Source organism: Cupressus sempervirens, chromosome 4 (genome assembly GCF_028749045.1).
Source record: "Cupressus sempervirens isolate cs-2001-9-10 chromosome 4, ASM2874904v1, whole genome shotgun sequence".
Lineage (NCBI taxonomy): Eukaryota > Viridiplantae > Streptophyta > Pinopsida > Cupressales > Cupressaceae > Cupressus > Cupressus sempervirens.
Genome location: NC_143121.1, coordinates 143205705 through 143216071, shown reverse-complemented (window position 1 = coordinate 143216071; position 10367 = coordinate 143205705). Strand labels below are relative to the sequence as shown.

Genomic DNA, 10367 nt, shown 5'->3' with positions numbered 1-10367 from the left:
TCCCCTTTGTTGCAACCCTTAATATAACCATCAAATTTATAAAAAATAGCTATCCAATAATTAGAATGCACCATGACATCTATAACTAGATGCTACACAAATAACTTGTTGATTTCTCGTGAATGAAGATTATTTATAATTTGTTCATTATACAATCACCTAAATAGGTACCAACATTATGACTTGTTCATTATACTATCACCTAAAATGACTACTACACTCTCTTAGGTAAGAAAAATTAAAGTTCAATTGTATGACATCCAACCATAAGTAACCATTTTCAAATTTAGGCCGTCCAACTCAAGAGCGACTAATAATAATTATTTTAAATAAATGAAATCTAGGCCTACAATGCTAGCTTAAAGACGAAGTATTCAACGCAGGTTTATCTCGTCAAGCGCAATCCCCGATGGTGTTTTATCGGGCAAAAAGCTCTGATTTTACCTACGCCTTAGGTCGAGTCGGCCAAATGTCACTCGCTAGCCTCGATCGAGAAAATATTCGTCTTGGGTCTCTTCCTTCGACTGGACTAATCTGGAATTTTCTGCATTTCATTTTCAACGTAGCTATTAGGTGAAGTGCCTCGTCCTTGGATTCCTCACTGATTTTGTATACATTCTAAATCAACGATTGCTTTGCTGGAAGTAAGTACAGCCTTCAATATTTGGGGCATTCTTCTTTCCTCATCGGTATTTCAATTCCAAAAAACAGCATTTATTCTTGATTTTGGAAGGCTGCTTGTCTTTAGTCTGATTTGGCCTGCTCAAATTTGAGATTAATCTGCATTATTAAACTTCTTCCATTTGCATTATCTTCAACGATTTACGGAATGGATTTCAACCACTAGCTTCTCCCTCTTTCTTCTGTAATAGCATTGCCTAGGGTCAGCGTTGTTTTGGCTCTCGATATTTACTCTTTACAATCAGGTCTGTCAGTTACTCATTTTTGCGAAACCCATATCTTCTCTATCCACTTCTGCAATACACATTTCAGAAATGGCAGCAGCAGTGAATAACATAGCGGCCACATTTTCCTCTTCTGCCAGAATCTCATCAAAACCTAACTCATTATCAAAACCCAGTTCGATTTCTCGTACCGTGCCTACTTGTTCTATGCCCGCTGCATCGGTTTCGTGGAACCCACAATCAAAACTGCCCTCTTCATTCAGATGCTCACTGGTAAGTCTCTACGGAGGCCCAGGGCCAAAAAATAAGGGTTTAGGCCGTGGCATAAAACACCTAAACCCTATAAGTAAAGCCCCTCGTGGCGCATTCCAGACTGTTAGGGCAACAATCTCTGTTGGGGACAAGCTACCAGAAGCAACGCTGTCCTTCTTTGACAATGAGGACAATCTCCAAACAATAACAGTCTCAGATTTAACCAAAGGGAAAAAGGTCGTTATGTTTGCTGTTCCGGGTGCTTTCACTCCCACTTGCTCACAGAAACATCTCCCTGGATTCGTGGAGAAGGCAGATGAATTGAAAAGCAAGGGCGTTGATAGCATTGTTTGTATTTCTGTTAACGATGCATTTGTAATGAAGGCTTGGAAAAAGGACATTAATGTGGGTGATAAGGTGCTCTTGTTGGCTGATGGAAATGGTGAATTTACCAAGGCAATGGGTGTGTCATTGGATTTAAGTGATAAGCCCGCTGGGCTGGGGATTCGTTCGAGGCGCTATGCACTTTTAGCAGATGATGGGGTTGTCAAGGTGCTCAAGCTGGAAGAGGGCGGTGCATTTACTGTTAGTGGAGCTGATGACATTTTGAAGGAACTTTGAGAATTTTGGTAAATGCAATGTCAGATTTTGAAATTCTAGGCAGCTAAATGGTGTTCACTCTTTTTGGGAGGATTTGATAGGTTAAGAAGGAAGTCTTTTTTCAGTAATGAATACCCATAGGAATCATGGTCTAAACGAGCATATTTTTCTTTTTGGATAATTCCCGGTTACCAATTGGGACTGAATCACCATAAAATTTATATCATAAACAGCTTATCGTAGTACTGAGTTTTATCTGAAATTGTCTCTTAAACATGTTTATGGTGTCAAGTGTTGATTTGGTTTTGTTAATCCGTCTGGAGTTGAGATTTTTCTGTTTATCCTGTATAATTTGAATAGCGTTCATATGGTTCCTCTGATTGGGTTTCGTATTCTTTGCAAGCTTAGTCACACAAAATATTCTTATAAATTTTCGTTTCTAGTATAATTGAATCAGCCTCGTGCCATTTATCATTGATCTTGATGCATTAAATTAACCGTGAGCCAAAGCCAGTAGATTTTCACAATCCATGAGTAATTGCGAGCTGAGTTTTGGATTTGATTGTGTTAGTTTTTTTCATCAACTTTTCAGATAGCACTCATAGATTTGATTTCGTTTTTACTTTATGTTCTCTATCTTTCATCCAGATGATGGATCACACAGTGTGATTGGAAACATTGATGTAAAAAATACCACAATCAAATTCAGAAATCAGCTTGCAATAGCCTTGATCATCACTGGTTTTAATAGATTGAATCAGCCTTGTGCTATCCTCCATCTTTTATTTAAAATTCATAGCAATTTCATATTGAATACATCTAGGGATGGATAAGTGCTATTTGTTATGAAAACCATTCATTTTATCCATTAGAAACTTTTGGTTTGAATCTTGGACGTTCTCTGGTCATGTTAAGATGCCTTGCCACTCAGGCTGACAGTCCTTGTGGTTTCGTTCATAATGAAAAGCCCCTCTGAGGTCACACATTCTGAGCTTTGACATTCTAATCTGGCTTGGACACCCTATCAATTTTGCAAGTAACAGCTGGGACTTAGACCTCCCATGTGCATGCTGGGTTGCTCAACCACTGAGCTTTTATTCCATTGCGGTTGCTGAACTTTTTTCCCTATTGGATGTCTCTAGCTCTTTGGTCAATGCCTCCCTCTAGCCGCATTTTTTGGACATGGAAGCTAGTTCGTTGTGATGGCATGCCATTTTGCATAGACCAGGTGGGACTGATCCTTGGACACCCCATGACTCTTTATGTCGTTCAGGGATGCCCTACACTCAACAGACCGGGCAGTTTTAGTTTTGGGTGTGGCTTTTATCAGTCCAACAGGAGTATATTTCCCCCTGTTGTAGGCTTTGATACTTAATTTTTTGTTTAACGTTTCTGACAAATATTGAAAAGAAATAGAGTTGAAGACTTTTCTAAAACCCTTGTTCCTGATAGTGCTAAACTGGTATTCTATTCTTAGCTTTCTTTTCTCCATGTTTAGTTGTATCTGATATTGGTATCTGAACATCCTGTCAAATTGGTTGTGAAGATTCCTTATTTATAAATATTTGTTTTTGAGAGTATGCTATTGGTCATGTCATTCATTTTGTCAGCTGTTTAAAATTTATTACCCGGTTGATTTTGTCTGTATATTCCTGGTCAGTCTTGTTTTTTCTTCTATCAGTGTATTAAGAAAATAAATTTTATTCTTTCCTGATAAGCCCCATGCTTGATCTGTTTTGCCCTGATGATGGATTATGGATTAAGATCTGAAATGTTGATGTAAAAAGTCTTTTACAGATTCTGTTTCAAAAGCCTTGTTGAATATGTTCATCAACTCTGAAGACCTACAAAAATTCTGAATTTCATTCTATTCTTACCTCCTAGAGTGAAATAGGGTCTTTATTCTTTAATGCAATAGTCATTCCTTTTATCAACTATTGTATGTAATGAATGGTCAAAGATTTTGTAATTATTTGTGTCAATTATTTACATTTTTTAAACCTAAATGGAATTAAAGCTCTGAAAAATGTTTGCATCAACTGTTCTATAAGCTGTAGAAAAGAAACTATCCTCAACCTTTTCTGTCATACATGACATTCTTTTACAATATTCGTTGCCAGCACCATCTTCAGACATATGCTTTCAACCTCATGTGCCCTCGATCATGGTTCAGTGCCAATTCTTGGCACAGTGTTGATGCGAGTTTTGTATCACTTACATAACATATTAGGATTTGAATATTCAATATGGGATATAAAAAATGCAACTCCTCTTTTGAAAAGTTATTACCCATGAAGACATAAGCAATAGCTCCAATGTTCCTTACACCGTTGGATACTCGCTCAATTTTATCGATGTGATTTGCTGGTAATCACGTAGGCGGCCTTACGCAAATTATTGAGGATGACTTGGACTTTGGTGGAATGAAGGTGATGGTGACTCGGTTTGTGAAATGTGCGGAGGCAGATAATGTTGATGGTGGTGATGATGGAGGGTGTGTTTGCCAATGATGATGTTGATGGAAAGCAGTGGTGGTGGGAGGTGAATGGATAAGTTCTATCAGTTAATTTACTTCCCTAACTTCCTTCTCTAAGCTTCGACTACCCAACTACTCACTATTCTACTCCTACTCCTATGAATGGAAGGTTAGCAAATGGACAGGGATCGAACCTAATGAGAGCTGACCAGTGGCCTCACTTCCATAGGTGCAATGATTCAAAGGAATAATAAACTAGCTTACCACACAAAGCTTCCCAACCAGTCGCTAGGATGCTAGTGGCCTAGTATTGACCCCTATCAAACATTTACCAATGCTACCATACAACTATCCACCTACTTTACTTTCACTTAAACAACTTAAACAACTTGAAATGAAATTTACTTCAACAACTTGAAAGAAATCTAACTAAGTGGAAGTAGAAAACATGCAATAACACCCAATGTTCTTAATCAACATGCCAATTGCAACAATGAAAAAGAGAGCAATTTTGGTATTATCTTCACAACAATTTCTCCAACACTTTACAAATGAGAGCAAATGGCCTTTTATAGGGGCCAAAAATACAACGGACGGTGGAGATCAAAACAAGATCAACGATCCAGATTGGATCTTCAAAACTCTAATTAGGGTTGCCACCCCATCGGCCAATGAGAAGCTGCCACCTCATCAATGGACCAATGAAAAAAGTGCAAAAAGTAGCAACCAATGAGAAGGCACCAAAATGGTGGCCAATCAGAAATAGACACTTGTCCTATTCTAGAAGAAAGGGAAATTGCCACTTGGGCTTACATTAAATGATCTTCTAATATAAAACTTCCTTTTTCTTTCATTTTCTTAGCTAAGGCAATGAACTTAGCTAGCCTTTCATTAACTTCTTCCATAGGAGGACAAGGTGTGTGCTTCGCTCTGAGTTTCGCTGACTTCGCCACGCTACTCGCTGCTTGTAGTATCCTTTCGTGATCCTTCTCATATTCTTTTGCAAATCCGATAAAAGCACTGAGAGAGAAAAGGGTGCCCAAATTCTTCTTTTTGATAGCAACCTTTCCAAACTCATCCAACCTCGATCCATAATCTGTCTCGTTGACATCCTCTTCTCTAATACCCTCAAAATCAAGTGCCACTCCAACGCCACTCATCATGGTTGAAATAGAAGTGTCGACGCTTGGACCGTGTTGTGCAATCTCATTATGTATTTCCTCAAGTGTTCTAAATCTGGTAGTTAATGCAACAAACCAAGATTCAACTATACTCAATCCTCTCTCATCAATCAACCTGGCCCTTTGCAAATATGCCTCTGGTAGCCCAATGAATTCCTGTAGTCTAGGAATAACCAAATCTCCGATGGGAGGGAAACCTTTCCACTCTTCTTTGAATAATCTGAATTTGTCTCTAACGACCACTAATGACTGGAATGTTGAGATGAAGGCAAGAAATTTCGTCCATCTTGGATTGTATCATGGATCCAATTTCTAACTTTGTGTAGCTGAGAAGGGTTGCCTGGTGCAGCTGTTGGATGGGTTGGCTATCTCTCCAATATTTGTTCTCGGCCCCCAACTTTACTATCTTTTCATTTGCCTTCCTTAACCTTTCTCTGATTGATGCTATGCCTTCCTGGACCTCCTCACACTCCATATCATTTGTATTTCTTCTCAAGTTATGTTCCACTATCTCATATTCTTGGGCCACAATCTCATTCACTACCTTGTTGACTATTGGAATAGCAATCTGAACCTTTCGATGACCATCATTGTCGCTCCTGATTACCCTTGCCACCGTTCTTGCCATTTGTTTTTGGTTCTTGCTATCACTCTTTTCCATTAACCCTTGGATGTCCTGAGCTATATGGGTTGTTACCACCTCGACTCTTGGCATAAGCATTTGTCTTAACCATAGTGGTGCAGTGCATCTCCCCAAATTTGGATTCGGTTCGACTAACAAAGCATCACCAACAGCCTCGGGTTCTTGACTTATTGCCTCGATGTCGATTGGCCCATCTTCTTCTCAACTAGTTTCTTCCATATCATTTCCTTGTTGGTTCTCCGAGAGAGGGGAGTACTCGGTGCTTTCACTATAGCCACTTGATTCCGAATCAAAGCTCACCTCCACCGCGGTCCCTTTATCATTTGAATTGACCTCTTAACTTCTAGCCTCAATTATACTCTCTCTTGATGGCGCTGTATGCTGTCTCTTGGCTGGAGGCTCTGGATGTTCTTTGCCCTTCTCTACCTCCAAAACTTTCTTCTTGCTATTTCTAATCATTTCCTGTTGCCGACCACTTCCTTCTTGTCCTTCTTTTGGCTTCATCATCTCATAGGTAAGGGGAATCCCTTGTCTTTGTAGCTTCCTTAGTCTTTCCTTATACCACGACTCAATATGTAAATCCACTGCCCTTGTGACTGCCTCCAAGGAAGGATCCTGATGGTCATCCCAATCCACTACATTCAATTCTGTTCCTTCTACTATATCATAGTCGTCTCTCAACATATTTCCATCATCCTCTAGTTGATCCGGAATATCAAGGCCTCTCCATCTAATAGCCCTCATCATGTTCATCGACAGCCTTGAGAAAGCTAGCTTTCTCACATGAAAGTCATCTTTGGCGTTGGCCCAAAAGTCTTCTATGGTGGGAACATGTTTGAATTTATTCCCATGAGATACCTTGATAAGACCATTAGGATCGAATCCTTGCCTTGCTTTGTACCATCCTAGATGATACCATTCCAATTCCTTTTCTGTGGCTTCAAAGGAGGCCCGATTTGGGCAACTATCATTGCCAATTACGATTGAGAACGAAATGCTTGTTTTCCCTTCGTTTCTCATTATTCTATCATAGTGCTCAAGTTGCCTAGCCAATTCTAACAAAACTACCTTGTCAGGTGGGTATCTTGGAAGCCTCTTAGGACAAATTGTACTTCCTGCCACTCTAATGTATGTAAATTGTGGAAATTGGATGAACCAACTCCCATATTTCTTTATCTTTGTTTTTGTGTCCAATGAAAGTCTCTTAGCAGGTGTCCCTTGTAGTATACTTACTGTCTTCATGGCGAAGGCATCACAAACTATCTTGTAATCCTTGTTATTGTGCAAATGGAGCTGCGGATAGCATTCATGTACCAAATATTTCCTTGGTCTGCTACCAACTTCTCCTAAGGCCTTTAGTCCTGGACTCTTGTACAATCTAGCAATTAGGTAGAACAGGTAGGAGCCCATGTAGAATTGCCTTTGATTTTGCACAGTTTTGAGTTGCAATTCTAAGTTCTCGCTTATGATCTTGGCCCTTTCAAACCTTATTTTCCCTTTCTCAATCTCATCAATGAAGAAGTACATCCAGTTTTCAAATTGCATCCCTTGAGCTAGGGCCATGATCCAACTGAGCAGAACAACGAGATCACCATATTCTGGTTTGAAATCTGCCATTGTGAGCTTCGATGATCTGTTAACTCCCTTCCTTCCCTTGTGTATCCAATTCTACTTTAGATGCGTGTAATAGGCCTTTTGGTTATCTTGAAATGATTTAGTTGCTTGGTCCATCACCACAACCGTCATGCCCTTGTACTGGGGAATGTTGAATGTTTCTTCGATTGCCTGTTTGCCAATGCTGGCCAACACTCTCTTCCCTTTATCAAAAATGATGGATTTACTGTTTAGATCAAATCTGGATGCACATTCCATAATCAATTCTAGACAAGGCAATGTGGGAGGAAAAGCCGCCGCATGTACAATTCCGCTCTTGTATATCTTTTTTGCCAAAGGGGATTGTCCTTCCTTTAGTCTATCCCTCATCCGTATCATGTCCACTGTACCGATATTGGTGTCGGTTATTCTCTGCATTTTCGAGAAGAAGGGAGTTTTGGGCATCATATCCTCTTTGTCTTTCTTAGTGTTTGTCCGCTTGGGATTCTTACTTGCACTACCATCCTCCATGCTTGTTGCCCTATTACGGGATGGTAGAGTGGTGGACCAGAAGGCAAGAAGAATTAAGAGGAGCAATCTTTAGACTAGAGCGAAAGATGGATGTCAGCTTAAGGACCCTTTGCAACTCTAGATGATAAAAATTCACCTTAACCAATAATCTTACAGCAACTTTTCGGAACCTAGGACAAGACCTCAAGAACTCCAAATCCTTTTGTAAATTAGAAATTTAAACCTCTAAAACTATCCAACACTTGCCCAACAAACAAAAATCAAACCTTCATATGCATCCCTTCTCCCAACAAAATTGCCAATTCTGATATAAGAAATGCAGTCCTAAATAGGGAAAAATCAAACCTTCACCATGAATTGTCCATGTCACAAAATCAGATCTGCCTCAAGAAAATGCCAAGAGTGAAAAATTCTGCCCTTGTCTTAATTCGCCCAAGCATGGAAGTCCTCAATTTGCCCAAAAATGTCACCTAGGGCACAAATCGCAGCACATAGAAGGAGAAAAAATCACCAAAAATCTGCAAAAATCTGTCCACAAGGAAAATCGCCAAGGCCTGAAATTTGCTCCTCAAGAGAAATTCGTTCAACAATGGAGAGGAATCTGCCTTAGAACAAAATCGCCTAAGCCTCAAAATCTGCTCCCAAGGAAATTCGCCCAACAAAGGAGAGGAAGGAATGAATTGTGAAGAAGAAATGGGAGGAGGGTCTCCTTTATACCCAACTTCTTTTCCCTCTAAGCTGGCCGACCTGGTCCTGGAGGAGAAAAAACAAAAATTAACTCCAAGTCATGGCCCATAATTAAGTACTTAGCTCAAAAATTTAATTTTGCCCAAAGAAAATTGCATTTTAAATTTGCCAATTAACTCCAAATTGCAAAAGAAATTAAATAATGCCTTGAGGGTGTTAAATATTTCCATTTAATGAGGGCTTAGTAATTAATACGTCATTAAATTTGGATTTTGGCTAACCAAAAGCGATTTTTTCAATATTAAATTACCAAATTCATTAAAAATTAAAAAGTTTTCAAGGCAAATTAATCCAATTAAAGCCAATTTTTTGCAACTTTGTACGAAATCGATTTTGTCAAGCTATTTAAAATTTTATGACAATAAAATTGCCCCCTAGAGTCAAAAATTGATTTTGCAATTTAACTTCATCCTACCAAATTAAATCCCCTTTTTCACCAAAAAAAATAAAAAAATAAGATTTTCTAAAAACTTAAGTCTAATCAAAATTTCCCTTTTTAAAATCATCCAAATTTACACAATTAAAATCAAATTTTCAAAAGAAATTGTCTGAGTACAAAATTCACAATTTTATCCTGCCAAGTTGAAATTAGCTTTTAAAATTGTTCAGCCTAGGGATAGAATTGATGACTCTGGAAAATCAAGTTGAAACCGGGTGAAAATAAGCTTAAGCCTCCCCACTTTTGTCCTGAAGGTGCCAAGGCATGAAATTTTCAAAACTCAAAAAATTTTGGGCAATCCAAAAATTTGCCGAGGCGAGTAAAAAAAAAGGGGGTCTCCAAGATTTGGGGCGATGTGTGAAAACCTCACAACACACAGTAGAAAAGAAATGGAAATAATTTTTAGAAAGCAGCTAGCAAATCTCATGATAGATGATTTGAAACAAATTCTGGCACTGAATCTTGTGACAGATAATTTGAAGGCAAATCGTTAATTATGAGATTATATATGCCGAATTTCTTCCTGTCGAGATAAAATATTTGCTTCCAAAGGACCAAAACAATACTGGTTCAGATTGTTATATTGATGTTCTTCGAGCTAGGGGTCTGTTGCCTCTTGGTATTGGCTAAATAGCTAACTAAAACGTAAAGCATAGAAAGGGGTTTGAAAATATAAAGGGTTTTGAAAAAAAACTGTGTTGGGGTTTGGGAAAATGAAAAACTAAGTGTCCACCTTGGTAAGATTCACCTTTTAGTTTGCTTTTTAGATGTTGCCGTCGCCTCTGCACTATTACAAATGCTTTGCTCCGTTTGTCATGATTTCCCAGGTAAGGAACCCTTCTGTTTGCATTCAAATAACAATGTTAGGAAGAGTAGATGAGAGGTTGGCAAGACTTCAAGGAACTCAGTGGTTTGACATTTGCCCAATAATAATGATAACAAATCTCTCCTGCCAGTGTTATTGCAGTTGGTGTGACAATGTTCTCTTAGTTTATTTGAC

The 10367-nt window shown here is 38.8% G+C and overlaps 1 pseudogene across 1 annotated transcript; it reads left to right on the top strand.

Annotated features, from left to right (window-relative positions):
- Positions 1 to 378: 378 nt before the first annotated feature.
- LOC149560353 (peroxiredoxin-2B pseudogene) lies at positions 379 to 1999 on the top strand (annotated as a pseudogene). The gene has a single exon (XR_016363678.1). The product of XR_016363678.1 is annotated as a peroxiredoxin-2B pseudogene (transcript).
- Positions 2000 to 10367: the final 8368 nt, after the last annotated feature.